The 22,740-nt window shown below is 51.7% G+C and overlaps 1 protein-coding gene across 1 annotated transcript in view; it reads left to right on the plus strand.

Annotated features, from left to right (window-relative positions):
- The window catches only part of SMARCA5 (SNF2 related chromatin remodeling ATPase 5), a 682,605-nt gene that overhangs the window by 338,424 nt on the left and 321,441 nt on the right, over positions 1 to 22,740 (plus strand). The gene's annotated exons all lie outside the window — the stretch shown is intronic.

A 22,740-nucleotide genomic window follows, 5' to 3' on the forward strand; every position in this document is an offset into this window, starting at 1 on the left:
CCACTGGACAGCGAGGGGAAGAAGTTGGATGCCATGTGACGTGTCATATACTCTTTGGCGATGACCATAAAGGCTGCCAACGCCCTCGCTATCGTAGTGCGTTGCAACCAGGAGCTATGGTTAAAAATTGCTCCTATCCTGGACTTCCTCCCCAACGACCAGAGGTTGGAGGCTTTGGAAATTCTGCAAGAAGGCGAGGTGGCGTCGGACCCACGCCATCACGGTGGCCCCGGAACTCGTTGATGCGGGGTTTCGCCAGATGGGCAACAGTGTTTGCCTTTGTTGTTGTTGTTGTGGCTGGCTCAAGGCCACCAACTTTCAACAGGACGTCCAGACAAGGGTTTTTGACATGCTCTTTGACAATCTGTTTGGGAAGGCTATAGATGAGTCTCTACAAATCAGGGCGGACAGACGGCACATGCCCTGGGCACGCTGCAACAGCCATTCTTTCGGTACTCTGGATGCAAGTCTCTCCATTCTTCCAAGGGTTTCAGCGGGAGCTCCTCTTCATACTGCCAGCCCTCCCTTTCCTTGGCCCAAGAGACCAACAGGGGCCGATACAAGGCTTTCGGCGGACGCCAAGGCGGATCTTTGTCATCCAAGCACGAATGCACTGGCTGTGACGTCTGGCCCCACCCATGCATCTTGGTGGGAGGCCGGCTGGCGAACTTCATCAGCGTATGGAAGACCATCTCTACTGACCTTTGGGTGCTGTATGCGCTTACCCACGGACACACCCTGGAGATTCAACCGACGTGTCTCCACACACCACCAGGGGCCCTTCAAGAAAACTACGTCACTCTGCTGCTGGAGGCTCGAGTCATGCTAAAGAAAGGGCCGATGGAGCTTGTCCCAAAGCGGCTCCGGGGCTCTGGAGTGTACTCGAGATACTTCCTAGTGGGAAAGAAAACCGGGGGCTGGAGGCCCATTCTCGAACTCCAACCACTAAATACATCAAGTCCCAGAAGTTCCAAATGGTCACTCTTCAGCACATGCTAGGACAGCTAGAAGAGGGAGCCTTTCTGTCGTAGTTGCACATGGAGGATGCGTACTTCCACATCCCAATTCACAAGAGGCACCGCATGTTTCTGCGCCTCGTCCTTCAGGGGAAGCATTATCAATTCCAAGCCCTTCCCTTTGGACTGAAGTCGGCGCACAGTCTTCACCAAGTGCCTGGTGCCAGTGGCAGCACATCTGTGGCTGCAAGGGATTCACGTCTACTCTTACTTGGACGACTGGCTCATACGGGCCAGCTCGAGGAGCATTGCCATCGACCACACAGCAAGGACTGCCAAAATATCCAAAGTCCTGCTTGACTCCATCACAGGAAGCTCTGTTCCTGGGATCCCAGCTCAACATCGTGTCATGCCTGGCGTCACTGTTGAGATTGTGGCAGCCATCCTGTGCAAGGAGCAACATCTGCTTACTCTGAAGATCGACGCAGTGAGGGCCCTCAAGTCTCGGCGCGGCATGATGTTGTCATGCATTTACCTCATCCGACTCTGCAGGCTACGGATGCGGCCACTGCAGGAGTTCCTCGTCGCCCGTTGGATTAAAGTGTCCGGGTGCTTCCAAGACAAGATCCCTCTTGACGAGGGGTTCCGTTGGGCGATAAGGTGGTGGGGCGTGCGCACTCCTCTGACCGGAGGCACAGATTTCCAGGCTCCACCACATCAGGAGACCGTAACGACGGATGCTTCCCTAGAAGGCTGGGGAGCCCACACCGGAAGTCTTTACGCCAGAGGCCTGTGGCTGCCTGAGGGAAAGACATTACACATACGTTCTGGAGCTGCGGGCGGTGTTTTGGGCCCTCAAATCTTTCCTGCCGTCCCTCAAGGGCAAGGTGGTGCGGGTCTTCAGACAATACCACCACAAGGTTTTATATCGGGAAGCAGGGGGGCTCCAGGTCTCCAAAGAGGCGCAGGACTTATGGGACGGGGCCGTCGCCTAGGGGATGTTCCTTATTCCATTTCATGTGGCAGTAGTAAAGAACAGTCACCGACTCTTGGAGCATAGAGCTTTGCGCTTGCCACAAGTGGGAACTACAGCAGGACCTGGTGGAGAACTTGTTCCTCAAATGGGGAAATCCCCAGATCAACTTGTTTGCGACTGCGTCCAAAGCCAAGTGCTGGAGGTTCGCCAGCAGGCTTCCCCAGCAGTGGAGCATTGGGGATGCATTCTCCCTTTTGGGAAGGCCTCTTTCTGTATGCATTCCCTCCGTTGCTGTTACTTCGAGTCATCAAGCTTCTCAAACAGTGTTGGTGCCGGATGTTAAGACGGATTTCTGAACTCTGACCTGGTGGTTCAGAAGACCAGCCTGGTCTCTTGGAATAGGGTAACCAGGACAAGACAGACCAAGGTAGCATTTGTGATGGTCAAGACTAGGTCTCAGGAGGAGTGAGGGTAACTAAGACCTCAATGAGCACACAGAGCAAAGGACACTTGGTTATATAGCTATATAGTGATTTCTATCTGAGGCTAGTGGAATCTGCTTGGATCACATGCTGTGCATATGCGGACATCTAGTGGAAGCTGCAGAGTATTTGTGTTTTTTTCAAAACTCGGAGCGTTTAACTAGGGCGTGCCAGTAATACTATCCCTAGTGTGACGTCCACTGTACCCATGATCCCTCACGCGTGTAGAACCATCAGATTTTTTGTTTCCGCCATACTTGTCGGAAGCATATCAGAGTTCCTTGGCTTTAGCAATTTATCTTCTTAATTACAAAATGTCCCCGTTCTCCAACCCTACGTTGAAGATCGACGCCATTGATTCGAGACCAAGGAAGAACAGCCGTCGAGACTACACAACAGACTTTGGGCCTCGGAAGGCCTCTGCCGTGTGCAAGTAGGGAGAGTGGGGGGTGGTCACACACGTAAACTCATTTCCTACATATACCCGTCCGCTGGCAATTAGTGACATATGGAGAGTACTTCCTTTAAATTCTGCCCTAAAGTGTAAACGTAAATTTCCCTGGGTAGACCAAAATAATGCGTGTAACTTATGTCTCCCACGGGACCATCCTGAGGCTAATTGTAGAGCTTGTAAGCTCTTCAAGGCCAAGACGCTCGAGGACCGTTCAACGAATCACTGGGCCCACTACGCCAGGCAGCTAGAGGCCATGGACGCAGTGGGTTCCTTCAGCGATGGCAGCAATGCCGCCTCATCGGACGGCAAGGGCACAGGAGTGTCGTTGGGCACCCACGGGCAAGCCCCCGACCTCGGAAGACTGACTGGCGGTTCAGTTATGGGGACGACACCCGGCGGCAAGAGCACAACACACCTCTTCCACCAAGCACACTAAACCCAGCTGAGATTCCACACGTATGTTGAGCGATTGGCAAAAGAAGGCATCAAGAGCGGTCTGCCGAATCAGTGTGTCCTGGGCGTTCCAGATCACGATCGACACACAGCAACCATCCACTGTTGCTAAGGCTGCCACATTACCAAAAGTCATTGAGGCCCGGTCAGAAGACTAATCCGACCTCTTTGACCCCCCCCCCCAAAGTAGCACGTTCGTCTACTTCCGAGATTCAATGCCCCTCTTACAAGACTCTCGAATCTCGTGACGCCACCTCCGAATCTCGATGGCAACCGTCGAAACATTCAGAGAACCCTAAAGGTTCAGGAAAACATTCCTCCAGTCATGGGATGGGGGGGGGGGAGGGGAAAAACATAAAGCCTCTGAACATCAGGTTCAGAAGGAAAAACGCAAGGAAAAGTCCAAGGTCCCTGACCCTGTCACCAGGGGAAAGACTGTTCTGCCCACTCCTCAGAATATAGACCTGGATGAGGAACCACAGCAGGAAAGGGTTATCCCCAGTTCCAAGCAATGGCACTCGGAGGACATTGATAGAGTAATGAGGAGGATGTCCTTTTTTGTAGATTTCTACGCAAAAGACCCAAATTACTTTCATAGCTATCATAGTACACCAGCTACCTCTGCCCCTTTGGGATCCAAAGACGCTCAACCTCCTACAAAGGCTCCGTTCTGAGACTCCAGTTCAGGGTTTGATATCAAACCCTTCTATAATTGAGCCTTACCAGTCATATGGTGGAGTCAGAAATACAGATGCTGGAAGACCAGGCAGGGGTCGATTACTATAGGGATGATGAGGACCAGGAAGAGGAAGACGAGGCGGAGGCCTATAGTCTTGACTCCCCTATTCCCAAAGATCCCCCAGTGAATGACTCACCGGTTGATAATCAACATTTACTTAATGAGGTATTAGCTAAAGCTGCAGCCCATTTTCAAATTGACATACAGGGTGTCCAAGAAGAGATTTTGCTAAAGAAATTCTAGGGGACAGGAAATCCATTGCCCAAACTATCCTCATTTTAAAATCAATCCAGCGCAGAATCGATCCTTCTCTGGTAACCCCTAATCTTACTCGGGCGGTTAATCCACGAGTAGAAAAATTTGGGGCCGCTCCCTGCGATCCATTATACATAAGGGGTCAGTTAAAACCCGACTCATTGGTGGTTACAACCACCAGAAAGAGGGCGGGAACACCACTAGCTGCTTCTGAAGCACCCCTGACAAAGCAAGAGACTATATGCTCTGGGGAGGAAGGTGGCATCCACGTCAGCATGCCAAGCACGCATTGCCAACACCACCACTCTGTTAGCAAGCTACACTTGCCACCAATGGGAACAGGTAGCTGCCCTCATTGCCTCTGCACCCGAACCTCTAAAGAGCCAGTTGGCCCAACTTGCATCAGACGGAAGATCAGTGTCTGGATGCATTCTTGAGGCAAACTTTGATGCAGCAGATAATGCAGGGAGACTAATAGCAGAAGGCAGTTATTAAACGCCATGCTTGGCTAAGACGATCAGGGTTTAAGCCCGAGACCCAAGCCACCCTCATAGACATGGCGGTAGAACCGAACGTCCTATTTGGGAAAGCAGTGGAGGGAGCACTGAAGATGGCTAAGGATGAATATGAAACCTCAAAGTCCCTTAACCAACTGACAAACCCTCAGGTCAAAGGGGGAAATGACAATAATTTTCATCGCTTTCGCAGCCAAAACTCCCAAAGAGGGTCAAATTGCTATCAGGGTCAAGGAACCTCGTGGGGCAGCAATCGGCAGGCTACTCAAGGTTTCACTAGAGGTAAACGCAGGGGCCGCGGTTGGGGAGAGGCAGCCCGGATAGACGCTACACCACCAATAAACAGCAGTGACATCAGAAACCTGTGCAGTTCCCTTGGGGACCACTGCAAAAGGCTTAGGACTACAGGTGTTGGCAGTAAACCCAATTGGTAGCAGTCTGTACCACCCAGATTTACCTGGTAGCTGTGGCTGAGCAGCCAGACTTCTCTCAAGAAGAGTTACAGTATATAGAGTATACAAGATGGGTACTAAAATACAGAAGCACAAGCAAACACTGACCAGAGCTTGGGTATCAAAGTATATAATTATTTATTTAAAAACACACTTTGAACTTGCTTGCCATAATAGTGTATATTACAAACAGTCACTATTAATATATATATACATCCCTGATTACTTATTGAACAAGTCTTAGTTAAAAACACCACTTATTTGCAGACAGAGGTGAGCGCTTAACCTAAGATGGCACTCCAATAAGTTAATTAAAAAGGGAGGGAAAAAGGCAGAATTAGGAAAATGCACAATACCAACACTTTAAGAGAACCAGAGCATGTCAGAAAAGGCAGAGTACTGAGGAGCAAGAAAGTCCTAGGCCAGGCTCTCTCTTGGAGGGAGCAAGGTGGAATGTGTCCTAGATCACACAGTTGAATAGTACTTTAAAGAGTCTTTGCAGATAGTTCAAAAAGGGTTGGATCAAGTCAGGAAAAGTTAGTTAGCAGGTCCCAAGTCACCCCCGGATAGAAACCAAGGATTTACGGGACACCTTGAACAGTCTGTTGCAAGGGAGACCAGACGGGACACCGTACCTGAAATGGTGAGAAAGCTCCAGCGGGGGCAGTTGTTCCTGACAGCGGGTGCAAGTCGGTGCTTTGTCCAGGGGAAGAGGAGATCTCGACGTGGAGGAAAGTTGGAGGTCGTTGCACTGCCAGGGAAGAAACCAGCCGCAGAGTTTCCCGGTTAAAAGGTACTACCCTTTTATTCGCGGTAGTGGGGAAGCGTGGCTATCCGGCCGCCGGGGCGATTCGACCACGAGACGATCTAGGAAGGCGAAAAGAGGGCGAACTGGTTATCCCCACCAGTTCAGAGGAAGACTCTCCGGGATGAAGATCTTCTCTGTCGTCGGGAAGTGGTGAGACAGTTCAGCAGGGCTCCACCGGTTTTGTCGTGGTTGCAGGTCGGCTCAGCTTCTCCCTCTTTGGATTATTTGGTCCTGTGGCGACTTCTGAAGTTCCAGTCCCCAAAGCCCTGCTTTTATGCAGAAAACCCCCATTCATCAGTCCTAGCTGTCACTCAAACATGCTAAGTGGTGAGCCGGGCGGCTCACCACTGGACCAATCACACAATAGTGTGACTTGAGTTGCCGAGGCAACTCAGTCCAGGGTGCCTAAACCCCCCTCCCACACATCCTGTGGACCCAGACAGAGTGGCACCACTTTTGGAGGCTTCTGTGTAGAAGCCTGCCAAAAAAGTGGAACAAAGGGCTCGACTTGGGTTGGAGTTGGAGGGGAACACATGCCATTTTAAGACCGAGTCCTGGAAAAAAGACCCAACCGGGGAATAAATATTAAATAAATAACCCAGCGGTATCTTTAACATTGCACCAAAAAAGTGGTGCGTTTAAAATGAATGGGAAAATGCCATAGGAAATATTCCGGTGGAATATTTCGCGTGGTAACCACTGCCACCAGCCAGAAACTCAGCGAGGGGGGACTGCACAGTGCCCCCTCGAAAAACAGACCCAGGGGCAATCTAATTACCCCTACCAGTACTTCCACAATATGATGGTTTGTACTGGTGCTGTTCACAATTTAAGACTAGTAAAGTCAATGTGACTTTACATGCCCTGGGAGACAGTGTTACTGCACTGAGGGTGCTGTGTCAGGCACTTACCAAAACCACATGAAACCCTATGGAGTAAAAGACCCCATAGCCCATAAACACATTTCAAAGTCAAAGGATATCTCAAATCATGTCTAAGAGTGGGAGAAAGAGTCTCACTCTTAGCAGGAGAAAAAAATAAACTCCAAAAATCCAGCAAAGCTGCTGGGGGACTCACTAGGTTTGGGAAATTAGCCTTCGCAGAGAACTCTCCCCAACACACACTAGCAGTGGAAAGGAGAGGGGCCCTCAGGGGCCACTCTTGTGTAGAAATGGATGGATTCACTAGGGGCCTCCGTTTAGGGTTGCACTTACTCACTGACCCCCAGCGCACTCCGGACAAAATTTTGGCAGTCAAGGCCACTGCGATTTCTCCGCTCTTGGTGGATGGATCAGGCCAGTTCCGCTGCAGCAGGCTTTGAGGCAGAGATCCCCACAGCTGCAATGAACTTGCAAAGTTCGTCACCACAGCTGGGCGACATGGTAACCGTGTATGCTCCTGTTCGGCCACACTCCCTTTACTGCAGACCTGGGAACGCCAAGTGTACGAAATTCGGTGCGAGTGCCGTGAACACAGAGCTTGCGATGCACCAAGTTTCAATGGCCGCCTCGAAACTGCGTCGGTATCAGGGCAAAGTTGCTGCGCAAGCTGGTCAGCCCACTGCTTGGCACAGGGACACTACCGAAAAGGCTTACTTGCAGGTTTTGATGATGGTGCCGAGAATAGTTTGTCCCACTATTCGAATGGGGCGAAGCGTCTTCACAGACCTTCTAGGGCAACCAGATGCAGAGGGGTCCCACGGGCTGACAGTGGGCTCAGGGTGGCAAACCTTCCAACAGGGCACCAGCGGTTCTTCGACTCTGCTTCTTAGTGTCAGGATACTTGGATCCTATCCTTTGTTCAGTGAGAACTGCAGAGATCAACATATGGGTGTTTGGAGCCTTCTTATCCAAAATCTCCTTTGTGCTGAAACTTGGAGGACCCAATGGGAGATCTGCTCACATACAGGCATACCATACTGGACCAATCATGGACCACGGTCCCAGGCATTCACAGCACACCAGAGACTCTGGCAACCCAGGATGTGTATTGGAACTAGACATTCCAGCCCATATCCTGAGGGCGCACTCAAGGCATACAGAAGCCTGCAAAAGCTTGGCTCTTTGCGGGAAGATGCATGCCCAAATAAGCACGGACCCGGGTCGGCTCAACCTGGTGAAGGGGCAAGATGGCCAAAGGACAGCACAAAGAACCTAATGGCCTGGCTGTTTTGGCGCCAGGCCACTTATTTGTGCCAAACGTGATGAGCACGATTTTCCTGGCAGGAAAGGGTTACAAATATACGAAAAGGTAAGCTGCCACCAGCCCTGTCCAAGGCACATCTGCACTTCTCCCAAAAAAAAAATCCTAGAGTAACTAGGGCCTTTAGAAATGACACAAAGACCCAAGTGCATCGTACTGTAAGGTACTTTGTGCACTTGCAACATGTTGCAGAAAAGTTGCAACATTGGCCAAGGGAAGCAGTCTCCCAGTATTGACTATCTTTAAGGGCATGTCAGTTCCCCATAAAATGTGAGCGAAAAGCCCAGCGGAGTGCAGCAGAAGGATGTGCTCCTCTGGCAGTCAGACTATGGGGTTTAAACAAAGCAAAAAGTTGGTTGGGGGGGGGGGGATGCGGTATACACAACTGGAGGGAAAATTACACATGGAATGGTAATCTTTCCTAACACCGGATGATCCTTGTCGCACCGGCGAGGCAGATCTGGTACCTGGACCCTGTCGGCGGCACCACCAGTCAAGCTGCCAGTGGTCGCAGATCTTCTCGCCCAGTAAGGAGGTGCCATTCTTCATCATGATCCAGGGTCTCTGAAACTGAAGGCCTGGCTCCTGTAGCACTAGAATTTGGTGGCTTCGATCTCCCGGAGGACTGCAAGGAAGTTCTCGACAAGGTTAGAGCATAGTCTACTTTGAAATGCTACGGACTCAAGTGGAAGAGATTTGCCATTTGGTGTCGTTCCCATAAGATCGACCACTGAGGGTCAAGGCTCGCTCCCCAGGTACTTCCATATTTGCTGTCATTGGCCAAATCGGGACAGGCCCACACCTCCATCTGGCGGCTATCTCCCGCTACAACAGAGCCCCAGGATGACCATCCTTCTGGTTGCACCCATTGGTCAAGGAATTAGTCAAAGGACTACTCCGCGCATTCCCCCCGGTGAAGGCTCCGTCCCCGACGTTGGGGGCTCAGTGTGATGCTTACTAGGCTCATGGGACCTCAGTTCGAACCTATGGATCCTGCACCTCTCGTTTTTGTCGTGGCCATCACGTCTTCACGACCAGTGGGGGAGATCCAGGCCCTATCCTGTAAACCAACTTACTTGACCTTCCATGAGACGAGGGTGGTGCTGCAGACGCACCCCTCCTTCATGCCCAAGGTGCCGTCAGACTTTCATCTGAACGAGCCCTTGGTGTTACCTGTGTTTTCTCCGACGCCTTTGTCACCGGCTGAAAGGTCTTGGCACTCGCTGGATGTGGCTCTGGTGCTGAAGTTTTGTGGCCCGCACAAAGTTTTCAGAAAACGTCTCAGCTTTTTGTGAACTTTGGTCCTGTGGACCAGGGGAAGGCCCTGTGCAAGGCTTCCATTTCCAGGTGGCTCTCTGACTGCATCACCCCTGTAACCGGTTGGCAAACCAACCGTTGCCTGGCCGTCCGAGAACCTACTCTACCAGAGCGATCGCTGCTACAACAGCATTCCGGTCTGGCCATGCTGGACATCTGCAGAGCGTCGACCTCCAGCACAACTTCACAAGATTCTACTGCGTCGTCTGGGATTCCAGGGAGGAGTCCAGAGTCTGCCAAGCAGTGCTGCAACCTGTTCGCTTGAAGGCGAACCTGGTGAGGAGGTAAGAGATGCTTATGTTGAGCCTTGCCACCTCCCGTGGTTGTGCATGTGCTACTATGGATTGTTTATTCATGAGCATGTGAATCCATGCCAGACCCCATGCTATCTCAGCTCAGGAGAGCAGGCATGGAACAATTTACTTATCTGTAACTGTTCTCCAGCATGGATTCACATGCGAACCCTCCTGCGTACCCCTCTGCGGCTCTTCTCCTGGTCTTCACGTGCTACCAAATCTGAAGATGGCTGCCAGAGGAGGGGCTTAGGTAGACAGTCATAGGCTGGGAGAAGTATGACCCTGAGATCAGTGATTGGATATTAGGAGAAAGCCAATTCAGAAATGAAACTGATTTTTCTTTTCTAAGGATTCCCAGCCCGACGACTGGGAAATATTCATGAGCATGTGAATCCATTCCGGACCCATGCTAGAGACAAGTTACAGATAAGTAACTTGTTCCATGCCTGCTCTCCTGAGCTGAGCTAGCACTTGGCTAACTCTAAAGAACTTTTTCCTAAGAACCTAGCACAAGCTGCTGACTTATGGGTAGCGACCTGGGCAACTCATAAGGATTCTGGGGCAACTCGTATAAAATGGGAAGAAGGGAAGCGGCACAAGTAAGAGGGTAAAGTTTCAAATTCCAACCATCCAAAAGAGGGCCCCAAATGCCATAAGGGTAAATCCCATGGGAATCCATACAGTGCTAGTGAACCATCTGGGGCCCATCCAGAGGGAGGTCATCAGCAACCCCATTCCAGAAAGCCTTTGGTAAATGTTATTTTTTTGCGCGTCTAATGACCATGTGAAAAGGATCCTAGATGCAAGGATAAACGGTCATGGGTCCACACTGCCTCCTTAGCCTTCACTCCAGAGGTTGAAGCATCTATGGCAAGTGCACAATTTCACTTACTGGCTGAAGAACCCATTGGAGTTCAAGCCAGTGTTTCGAGGGGAATTGGGTCCTCCGTATTCCATATCTGACAGTAATCACCACAGCTGTGCTGCTTCGGAAAATCTTCGGCGTCTGCGTCGTTACGCCGCCCTCGAGGACCTCCTCCGATAGGACGCACGACGCCCGTAGCCTCAGTTGTTGTTTTTTCCCAGAACGTGTGGCACCAGTCTTCTGCCAGTCTGACACACAAAGCCTTGTGGAAACATAAGCTGCAATCGCATAAGAAATTATGTAGCGGGGAAGGCAGGGAGGGAGCAATATGGAATACATCGTCTGACCATCCCATCGAAAGAACGTTACCAGGTAAGAGTAACTTGTTCTTCTTAAGTGTCCTTGGCTCTTTAGGAACACAATATAGATATCTATAATACCATACCTGACAACACAAAAGAATATTACAAGGAGATTTTACTTGTAGGTGGCCCGGAGACTTCTGCCATTAGAGACACTGGGGCCAGAATTACGGTGGTTGAACTTTTTTTTTTCAAACCTGAGTATGTAGCTAAGGCACACAAAGGACCCACTAAACTTGTTGGAGGCCATATCCAAATGGTTCTTATTTTGCCAGCCCTCATCCAGTGCAATAAAATGACTGAGGATCCCTGTCACTGTACAAACTGAAGTAGCTGGGAGAGTCCTGTTGGGCAATGACTTAAAAGCTCTTGGAGTAGTTTCTAGTACCCACAGGCCTACCAGCAAAAAGAAACTGGAGCTGACAAGATTGGCCAGAGAGGCAACATTGAGAGACTTGGTGTTCCTCTCTAGAAGGTTTGAGCCAACAGACCACTTCCCAGCTGGAAAGGCAAGAGCCAGGGAAGCATACACTCTACTGGGAGGATGGACTCCTACAGTGTCAACCCCAGGGACTTCAGGCGACAAGCAGTACCTCAGGAGGTTGGGCCTAAGTTCCTACAACTAGCACATGAGATTCCGGTGGCCGGTCACTTGAGCTCCAAGAAGACCCAAGAGAGGCGTTCTATGTACTTTTACTGGCCTAAGATAGGTGCAGATGTAAACTTTGTAGGGGCTGCCACACCTGCCAGACCTCTGACAAAAGTGGTTCTACGAATATGGCACCATTAGTGCCCCTCCCAGTGGTGGAAGTCTCTTTTGAGAGTTGGGAATCGACATGGTTTGTCCCCTAGCCCCTCCATCCACCTCAGGCTACCGATGTTATATTGGTTGTGGTAGACCATGCTACCAGGTACCTTGAGGCCATACCTATGAGAACTCTTACTGCCCAAGCGGTACCTAAGGCCCTCCTTGGTATTTTTACCAGGGTGGGGCTTCTTACGGAGGTTCTTATAGGGGGGTCAAGTGGGGTTTCCTAAGGAGGTTATCTGACAGAGGGCTTGAGGGGGCGGTCACATTTTATGTCCCACTACAGGCAGACCATGTGGAAAAACTGGAGTGACCTGCAAGTTCTCAATAGCCTACCTTCTCCAAACCAGTGGTTTGGTGGTTTAACAGGACTATGAAGAGTATGATGGGTGCCTTAGAAGAACCCCTTAGAAGAAAGTGGGACCTTCTACTGCCATGCCTTCTATTTGCTTACAGAGGTGCCTCAAGCTGGAGTGGGTTTCGGCCCTTTTGAGCTCCTCTACAGTCATCCAGTCAGAGGCCCCTTGGCCCTGATCAAAGAAGGGTTGGAGAGTTATCCTTCCCTACAGCCAGTCCCTATCACTGACTGTGCTCAGGAGGATGATGGCACTGAGGACAAGCATCAGAAAACTTGGAAGCTGGTCAGTGTCTGGTCAAGTATTGGCATGACCAGAAGGCCAACATGGCGGAGTTTACTCCAGACCAGTTCGTATTTATGGTTCCTACAAGGCTTACAAGATAAATGGATCGGACCCTTAAAGGTTGTTGGCAATCATGGATAGGTAAATTATTTAGTGGACTTGGGTAACCCCAAGGGGGACCCTAGGGTCTATCACACTAATTGTTTGACGGCTTATGTCTCCAGACCAGAACTAGGACCTTTGCTGTTAACATCTGCTCAAGAGGAGGAGCATGAGACTCCCTCTGAGCTCCTCGGGGGACAACCTTCAGATGAAACCATTGAGGGAGTTGAACTCTCCTCAGATCTGACACTGCAGCAACAAGGAGTGCAAATCTGTTAAGTCAGTTTGCCTCACTTTACTCTTACATCCCTTCCCCTTTCCTCCATACTGCATGTGTGTCCCTCGTGAGGGATGGGAGACAGACTTTTTTCACCAGAAAAATCTTCTTCCCCTCTAAATTTAGAGGCGCGCACTGAGGCGTGGCCCTGGGAGCATGTGCTGCTCTGACTCCGCCCTCCGGCACCACACCTCAGTCCCCCTTTTCTGCGCCAACAGCAACAGGCCTAATTCACCAGCGCTCCTGGGTTTGGCTTCGGCGGCCATGTAATTCCACGCGCGGATTATTCCTCTAGATCTTTTGTCCTTTTTTACAATAGGTACTTGGTCCTCAGATGCCACAGCTCCTCCCCGGCGCATGTCGACTTCAACAGGGTTCAGCAGGTGCCCATCCTGCAAAGGGCCTTTTCCAACTTCAGACCCCTATGCCCTCTGCCTATGTTGCCTTGGCAGACCACGGTTGGCAAGCCTGTTGGCCGTGTGGCTCGGTGTCTTTAAGCACTGGAGACTAGCCAGGTGGAGGGAGCTCTTCCAGCAGTCTCCTTCGGACCTCAAGAGTTTCATGAGACGTTCCAGGCCAGAGGTAGGGCCTATATTTTCATCTGCACCTCCCAAGGGAGACTCCTTCCCAGGGACTCTCCTTCTCGGGAGGGACAGATCAGGTCCTTTTTAACCAACGCGCACCGAGGCTGTCACAGCTACCTTCGGGCTGAGGGTTCCTCTGATTCTCCCGGTGCCAGGGTTGAGGGGATGCTAGGCTCTTACCAGGCTTGCGCCCAAGGCGCTCTGCCATTGTACCGGCGGCATGGCTGAGGGGCTACGCCTTGTTAACGGCAGTACGTCCGAGGGGACACCTGAAAGTAGCTTTAACCACCCCCGGATCGAGGTTAATACACCTACCGGGCACGTGCCCGAGGAGCGGGACAAGTCGCGCACCTCACACATGAGACTTGGCAGAGGATTGCAGTGACGAGCTGAGCAACACGTCGTAGGCACCTTACAAAGATGGCCAACAGGCCAGAAAAGGATACCCGTTCGATGCCTCTGCAAGACTTGGGGGAAGAGAGTATCGAGGTGGGACTGGCATGAACCAGGTACATGGCCTACGGCCTACCATTATGTGCAGGGCTGCTTTCCCTTGCGTCCGTATGTACAAGGTCGGCAGCACTCTCAATTGCCTCTAGTAACCCCTTCAGTTCCCTCCTCCGGCCAGCGAGGACCGAATCTTTGAGAGGTTCCTCAGCCTCATGAATTCTCCTGATATGGGGCCATCAAGGACGCAGTCAGGGAAGTCCTTCCCGCTATGCTAGCGGCACTAGACACCTCAGCCGATGCCTCTGGCCCCGGCGCAGTCGCCTCCTCCAGCTCCTCAGCCTACTCCACAGGTGATTCCATACCAGCCTCTGCCCTTTCCTCAGCCTCTGGTGGTGGTCCCCGTGCCCCGGCCTCTGGCCCTGGATACTTTTCCTCCGCCACATGATCCGCCAGACCCGCAGGATACTAATGAGGAGGAGGATCCTGACACACCCTCGGCCAGGGCCTTCTACGAACGTATTGTGGGCCTGGCGGAATGCCTGGCCTTGCCACAGGTTGAATAGCCAGCAGAGGGTGTCCTCGCTGAAATCCTCACGAGGCGCCCTTCCGCCAGAACGGGAATTCCACTGCAAACCGATGTAGTCTCTCTCACCAAGAAGGGTTGGCTCAAACCACACTCCGCCCAGCCAGTCAACCGCCGCCTGGACGCTAAGTACATGCAGATGGAGGGGGGGATACACTCTTGCTCGCCTCCAATCCTCAGCCACACTACTCTGTGATCGCTGCGTCATCACTGTACTCCAAACTTCAGTCGTCTGCGTCTTCATCGGCGCTGTTAGGCAAGGAGGAGAAAACCTTGGAGGCATACGGTAAGAAGCTGTATACCAATGCTTCCTTGTGTCTGCGTCAGGCCAACGCAGACACCATGCTGGCGACCGCTAACCAGAGATTATGGTGGGAAATTGATGACTTCCTCCCAGAACTTCCCTCCCACAGCCAATCACGTTTCAAGGCAGGTCTAGCCGAGGCCAAGCTCGTGGCGCAGGATAGTCTACGCTAGCACACATCGATGCCTCTGGACGTGCCAGCTGTATTGCCACGGACATGAGAAGGATGGCCTGGCCCCGGGCAACCAAGTTCAACCTGGATGTCCAGGAACTTATTCCAGATCTGCCCTTTGAGGGCAGCGACCTCTTCCACTCCAGCACATAAGAGCTGGACAAGAAGAATAGCTTGCAGATGGCTAAGTCTTTATCCATTCTCACAAAGGCCACGGCCAAAGCATATTCCCAGTCTCAGCAGCGCTCGGATAAGGGTTGCTCATCTGGATGCTTCTGCGGCTTCCAGGAGTGGAGGTCTAGGCAGCCGGAATACTTGCCGGCCCCTAGTCGGCGCAAGCATCAAAAGGGGTGGGGGAGGGCAAGGGCTTTTTCCAATCCCCCTCCTCCGCCTCTGCCTTGGAGGGAAAGTCTTGACACACCCCTCCGGGTCCAAGAGTCGCCAGTGGGGGGCAGGCTTGCCCTGCACACTTATTATTTTTCTTTTTTTTTTTTGCAACAGAAATTTGCAGACCCCTTGATCCTGTCAGTAGTCTCCTTTTCGAGCCTTTCCTCCCCCAAGTTGGGACAGCATTCAGAAGAACAGGTGGGCCTCAGTTGTACTGGACCTTTCCGCTCTCAACCTCCCCTTACCGTTTCAGAGATTCAAGATGGTTACGCCAGCCTTTATTGTGGAGACATTATGCAGGGGAGACTGGATGTGCTCCCTGGATCTCAAGGACTCGTTTCTGCACGTCCCGATCTGGCAACCCATCGTTCTTTCATCCAGTTCAGGATCATGGGCTGCCATTTTCAGTACAAAGTCCTCCCTTTTGGCTTCAACTCAGCCCCCAGAGTCTTTACCAGACTCATGAATGCTGCGACAGCCCTCTTCTGGGCCTCCATATATACCCATACCTAGAGGACTGGCTCGTCAGGGCTACATCTCCAGAAGCAGTTCAACACTCCAAGCACTAATGCACACTACACGACCTGGGCTTTTTGCTCAATCTCAAGTCGCAGCTGCAACCCACGCAGTCTCTAACCTTCCTGGGCCTCATCTGGGACACGCGCTCCGAGGGTCTTCCCCTTGGACGACAAGAGGGCCACGTCACACTATCTCGGCCGAAGCTCTCCTGGGGCTTTTTGCAGCGGTACTGTTGGCCGTCCGTCATCTACACAAGACTCTGGATCTGGAGGATCTAGCTCCACTTCTCAGTGTCGTGGAACCAGGAGAAGGCATCGCAGGCAGAAATCATTGAGATCCCCACTTTTCTCCACCCAGACCTCACATGGTCTGAAGGCTGCAACCTGCGGATGGGCAAGCCCTTCAGGCCCCCTGCCTGACAGGTGACTATTACCACAAACTCCTTCCTCGAAGGATGAGTAGCCACCCGGAGAATCTATCGGTCCATGGCACAAAGGCTTCCGCAAGTCGGATACCCTGTTCATCACCTTCGGAGGCTTCAGGCCTCCAAAGCCTCCATTTCCCGCTGGATGGTCTCTGCCATCAAGGAAGCGTACGAGGGCCAGGATAGACCCCTTCGGCGAACATGCATGCCCACTCGGTCGGGGCCAAGGCAACGGCCATCGCCTTTCAGCACCATGTCCCCTGGCAGGTCATAAGCAGGACGGCCACATAGGCCACCCATCCGCTTTCTGCTAGAATTACTGTTTGGATGTCGGCTCCAGGTCGGATGCGGCTTTGGGGGACTCAGGTGTGGGGCCGGATAGCAGTATGGAGCAAAGGGGATGGGACGTAAGAGTAATTATAAGTTACTCACCGTAGTGACTAATGTACTCTTAGTCCATAGTCCCCTTTCCTCCATACCCCCCCCCCCCAAATAATCTGGTGTCATTAGGCAATGGTAAATCTGTTGCATCTTTGGGGGACTGAGGTGTGGGGCCGGAGGGCAGAGTCGGGTGTCATGGTCATGGAGTCAGGGGCACAGGCATGCAGGGGTCGCATGCACAGGGGACCTGGGTGGACACTGTCCTGGCGCCTTTGGCGCCAGGCTCATGAACAAAAGTAAACGAGAACATCCATTTAACACCAAAAAGCTTTGATTTTGGACATAGCACTTCAGATGCATTAACAGAACATTACATCCATTAAGCAGCCCCAAGTGTATTCTTGGGTGTGGCTGCCAATGGATTGCCTTTGCACGTGCTCACTCTAGGAGAGGCAGGGTGTGGCTGGTAAACAGGCCCCAATGTGCATGTCCATGATCTCAGCTATATAAGCTGCCCTGATTCTCAAGACAGATGCTGTGCATTATTCTGCACTTGCAAGCAGCGTAACGCTCACTGTTGCCTGAGGTCAGACTTAACTTTGAAGATCCTGCTTCCTGGACATCCTGTTTCCTGCCAGCATACTTGCCAACTGGGGGAAGCTGTTCTTACCTGTACATCTCTTCTGCAAACAAAGTATTCATCTTTACACTTTCCGGAACGCTGAAATCTTCATCTTGGCACCGCAGCACACGCCATGCTCTATTGTCGACAGCAGCGCCTGCAAGGAAAAACAGAAGACCAGGTTAGACATCGAAAAAAGTCAGTTTAAGGTTGCGCTTCGCTGTACTTTGCGCTTCCCTTAAACCATCACTTACCTGCTGTCGAACATTGCGGTAGCATCTATCTTCCATCCGGCCGCGTCTCGCCTCTCACCGCTGCATTGAGGCCGCAGTTCCATCTAAAGGAAGAAAACAGAAGAGACATTATTGCGGGCATAAATAGGAGCAACATATAAAGACATTAAACAGAACAAACAGCATCACAAGAGTTCAAGACTTACCAATCATAAGAAGCATAGTCTCAGCTGGACTGGACTAATCCTTATCAGGGATCAGTGAAGGAACTAGATCCCATTCGACGCGCCCCTGCCAGACGTAGCATGACGGAGAGCTTATCCCTAATTCACAGGTGAGCTTCATAGGCCGGCGTATGCTCAAAGAAACCGTACTTTGGGGTGAAGGGTTTGAGAGGTAGAACAATCACAGATTGGCGCACTCGCACACTTATCTCCACGCAGGAGCAGTGTTACCACATACCACCGTTCACAGCTTTTCTACTGAGGGAGAGGCCTGAAGGGGGTGATTCAAGATCATGGGGGGGGGGGCTGCAACCGTGCCCCAACGCCTCCGCAGAGACCAGGTGAGTGTATCAGGGCAGCACATGCTCCCAGGGCTGCGCCTCCGCGCCTCTAAATTTAGAGGGGAAGAAGATTTATCTGGTGAAAGTTTCCGTCTCCCGTCCGTCGCGAGGGACGCCCATACAGCATGGAGGAAAGGGGACTATGGACTAAGAGTACGTTAGTCACTACGCTGAGTAACGTATAATTTTTCACTGACACCAGGCTTGACCACTTGGGGCCAGCATGATATCTTGCTTGGTGACGGTCTCCCTGTCAAAAGCAGGGGCTATAGAATTTCTGATCATGTCAGAGCACATATAAAGGAGGTCAAGATGCTTGACCTTGGGGTTATTCAGCCATCTACCAGTCCATGGGCTAGTCCAGTTGTGCTAGTGCCAAAGGCAGGAACCAAAGAATTGAGATTCTGCATGTACTATAGGGCTCTGAATGCAGTCACCAAGATTGATGCCCATCCTTTACAAAAACGATAAACTAGTGGATAAACCTGGATCTGCCAAGTTGACTTCACCTCAGGCTATTGGCAAATAGCACTGACAGACCATGCCAAGGAGAACTGCATTTTCCACCCCAGGAGGCTTGTACCAGTTTAAGGTTATGACCTTTGGACTAATGCACCTGCTACCATCCAAAAGATGGTGAACCAGTTTCTGAATGGGTTAGAGTACTTCTGCATGGCATACTTGGCCGACATTGCAGTGTTCACCCCCCCCACTTTGGAAGAACATCTTCACCTTGGATATGTTTTGCAGGCTCTTGAACAGGCCCATATGACCATAAAGGCAAAACATGTCAAATTGTTCAGAGCAAAGGGGTCTACCTTGGTCATGAGGTAGGTGGTGAGATTCGATCCTTGCCTAGCAAAGTACAGGTTGTAGAAGACTGGACCACCCCCACTACTCAAACCCAGGTGAGCCTTTCTAGCACTCCCTGAGTACTACAAAGACTTTATAGAGGACTATGGGACCATAGCTTCTCACCTAAATGTCATCTCTCCAATTCTCCAAGAAGGTCAAATTAATGAGCGTGCCAAGGCATTTGAAGGGCTCAAACCAGCCCTCTGCAAAGTTCCAGTCTTGAGGGCGCCTGATTATAGCCGGTCATTCATTGTTCAGACAGATGCTTCAGTGCAGTCTTGAGTCAACTGGGCGAGCAAGGCAGAGAACACCCTATTTGCTTCATCAGCAGAAAGCTGAAGGACCGAGACAAGGTGGGCAACCATGGATGGAACGTGAGTGTTTTTGCCATTGTGTGATCCTTGAAGTTTAGGCCATACTTGTATGGTGGTTCTGTCAAACTGACCACCTTCCCTTGATGGTTAATGCACATGAAAGGGGACAATCCTAAATTAAGATGGTGTATCGGCCTCCGAGGGTTTAATTTCACCATAGAGCATAGGTTGGGATGCAGTCTCCAAAATGCTGATGGGTCTCGCCAGAAAGTATGACCAACTGGAATAGGAGATTCATCCAGGAGTGGATTCAATCCTTCTGTCCCTTAGTCTGGGGGTTGAGGGGGTGGTGGGGTGAGTGTTGGGGAGAAATTTCATTTCTGTATGAATTCCTTTCAACCTTGGAGATCCGCCACCCCCCCCTCCTCCTCCCGCCCAACCTCACCTCTTTTGCTGGACTTGGGACTTGGGGCCTGTGATTTTTATTTTTTATTTTTTTTCTTCCTCCTGAGTGGGACCTTGTTCTAACTCATGTATTTTTCCTGACTAGGATTTGTTTTACTGTTTTGTGGAGTCTGACAAACTCAGGCATCTGCTTTTTATATAGTGACACACAGCACCTTAGGTGCAGTGCTACTAAAGTCCTGTGGTCTTCTCTTGATGTTTAAATGCATTTTCTGGGGAACTACCGTTCTCCAGCATGGGGTCTGACATGGATTCACATGCTCATGAATGTTCCCAGTCGTCAGGTAGGGAATCCTCAGTGAAAGAAAAAATAATTTAACTTTCCCTTACATTCTGTACTTCTCATCTAAACCAATCACGGAGCTCTGGGTCATACTGTCCCAGCCAATGACTGCCTTCTCCCTAGGCAACTCCTGGCAGCCATCTTCAGATTTTTACTGCACGTTCAAGTGTTGGGATTCTTGGTGTTTTGCTCTGTGAGCTGATCTGTTTTTCACGCTTTTCAGTAAAAAGTTTGGTGTTTGTCGAGTACAGACTGTGCTTTTCTCTAAATCGTCCGACAAGCGAGGATCCATTTGTTGGTCAATTTCAACGCCCCCTCAAGGACAGAATTGGCGAAGCTTCATCAAAGATTCCTGAAGGCCATTGGGCCTACTTCGCATTCTGTACCATGTTGTCAGAGGAAGGAAGCTCCCTTTTCAAGCTCTGCTCCAGTTACGGACTGCAGAATGTGTGTGTGGAGGACAAACGCCTTCAATGCCTCGGTCTCCATCTGGATCACAAGGAAGCAGATTGTGAAATCTGCCCCTGGTTCTCCAAGCGAACCGTGAAGGATCGGCACAGTAGGCTGGCGGCGTGGCTCGGTGCTAAGGCCTCTACCCTGTGCAGGAAACGGGGGCATGCCTCATCCAGGACTGGCCGGTCCCAAGAATAGGGCGCTCTATCGTGGGGGCCCAAGACTAGGCCAATCACCGGGATTGGTTTCTGTCGGGGGCGCCATGCAAGTGGGTCCCGCGACTGGCAGGGCACGCTCATCTTCACCATCTGTCTCCAGCTCCTCTTTGAAGAGGAAATCGGCTAACCCATTGAAGTTGTGGGAAAAGCTAGCCAAGACTACGACAAAAGTGCAGGAAAAGACAACCGACCTGGGCCAGGCAGCCCAGGTGAAGTCAACGATCGAGTTGGTGGCGGCTGCCCTCTTGTCCAAGGGGCTCACCTAGACATGGTAGCGCCAGTAGTGGCCAGAGTATCCCTGCCCCTGATACGGGAGACACCAGAGAAGATACCATCCCTGAGCCTGAAACCTATTCCCTCAAACCCCCCCTCCCCACCTCACCCTGCGATGCAAAAAAAGGGGGGGGGGCCTGATGGTGGAGGAGGCCTCAACCATAACTCATACTAGATATTGCTTCCTCTGGTGAGGACAGGCATCCTTCCACATGATCCAGGAGGATGTGGGGGGGGTGGGAACAATGACAGTGAAATTCTGGTTTGGTACGATGGAGGTGACAGTGGACCTGCTGACAACAGGGCGGGCCCCAGTAGCCCTAAAGCCCGAACCCTCTGAGGCATGTATCGTTGGACATCCTTTTGACCCTGCACACCCTGGTGTCCGGTGCAGAAACTGATGCCGATGACACCGCCGGCCCCGAACCAACCTCTGGCCGAAGAGGAAGCAGCACCCTGTGCTGCCACATATACCCCCTCACGTGCCTCCGCCCTAGAAACGACTAACATGGACTGTGTGCACAGCATGCAGTTCGCTGCAGCAGAGGCCTTTCTCACCCAGACAAGGTGGGATTGTTCCATGGCATGGTTGCCAGTCGATTGGACCTCTTCCAACTGACAGCGGAGGAGACCAGGAAGGAATGGTTGCTGTACCGACACAAGGCCAACAGGAAGGTCATCTTGGCAGTGCCTCTCCTGGACCATGTTTGGGAGGAAGGCTGGCTTTGATTAGAAATCCGGCCATGGCCCGCTCCCAAGTGCCTACGTTTGCAGCCTTCCCCAGACTTGGTGGTCTCAGCAGCAAGGAAGAAGTCATCCAACCCCTTGTCTTCCTCTGTCCCACTGGATAGCGAGGGGAAGCAACTGGATGCCATGAGGAGGAAAGTAATCTACTCTGCGGCGTCCACAGTCAAGGCAGCTAACGCCCTTGTTATGTCCAGATACGACTAGGAGCTGTGGTATAAGAGCACCCCCCACCCTCCCTCTGCTGGAGTTCCTATCTGACAAGCGGGTGGAAGCACTTTCCATTCTCCAGGAGGGGAGGTGGCATCGGACTATGTCATCAGGGTGTCCCTGGACATCGCGGGCACAGGGTCCCAACAGATTGTCAAGTGTCTGCCTTCATTGTGGCTGGCTGAAAGCGACCAACTTTCGTCAAGTCCAGACGAGGGTTCTCGACCTGCCCTTCAGGGACAACCTTTTTGGGAAGGCCATCGACTAGTTGTTGCAGGCCATTAAGACTGACACCTAGACGGCCCATGCCTTGGGCACTCTTCAACACCGCCCTCCCTTTTGTGCCTCCGGCGGAAAATCTGGCAGATCCTTGAAGGATTTCGTCAGAGGGTCCTCTTCATACCATCAACCCTCCGATCCACGACCCAGGAGGCCTACAGAGGCTGTTCCAAGGCTTTCGGCGGAAGTTGCCAATGACATCACTCCCAAGGTGGCACGGTGGCCCAATGCAAGTTTGAATTGGCCAGGATGTCATGCCCCCACCCATCCTCCCAGGTGTGAGGCATGTTTCGCCAGAGTGGGAGAAGATATCCACCGGTCGATGGGTGCTGGACGCTCTCGCACAAAGTTTCAGCAGAAGTGTCAGCGGATACCTTTCGGTAGCCCGGCAGGATCAGCACAGCCCTCAGCTCCTGCACGATGTATGGGCCGTGATCAGAAAAGGGGCTATAGAGCTGGTTC

This window comes from Ambystoma mexicanum, chromosome 6q (assembly GCF_040938575.1).
Source record: "Ambystoma mexicanum isolate Mex_15411 chromosome 6q, UKY_AmexF1_1, whole genome shotgun sequence".
NCBI classification, from domain to species: Eukaryota; Metazoa; Chordata; class Amphibia; order Caudata; family Ambystomatidae; genus Ambystoma; species Ambystoma mexicanum.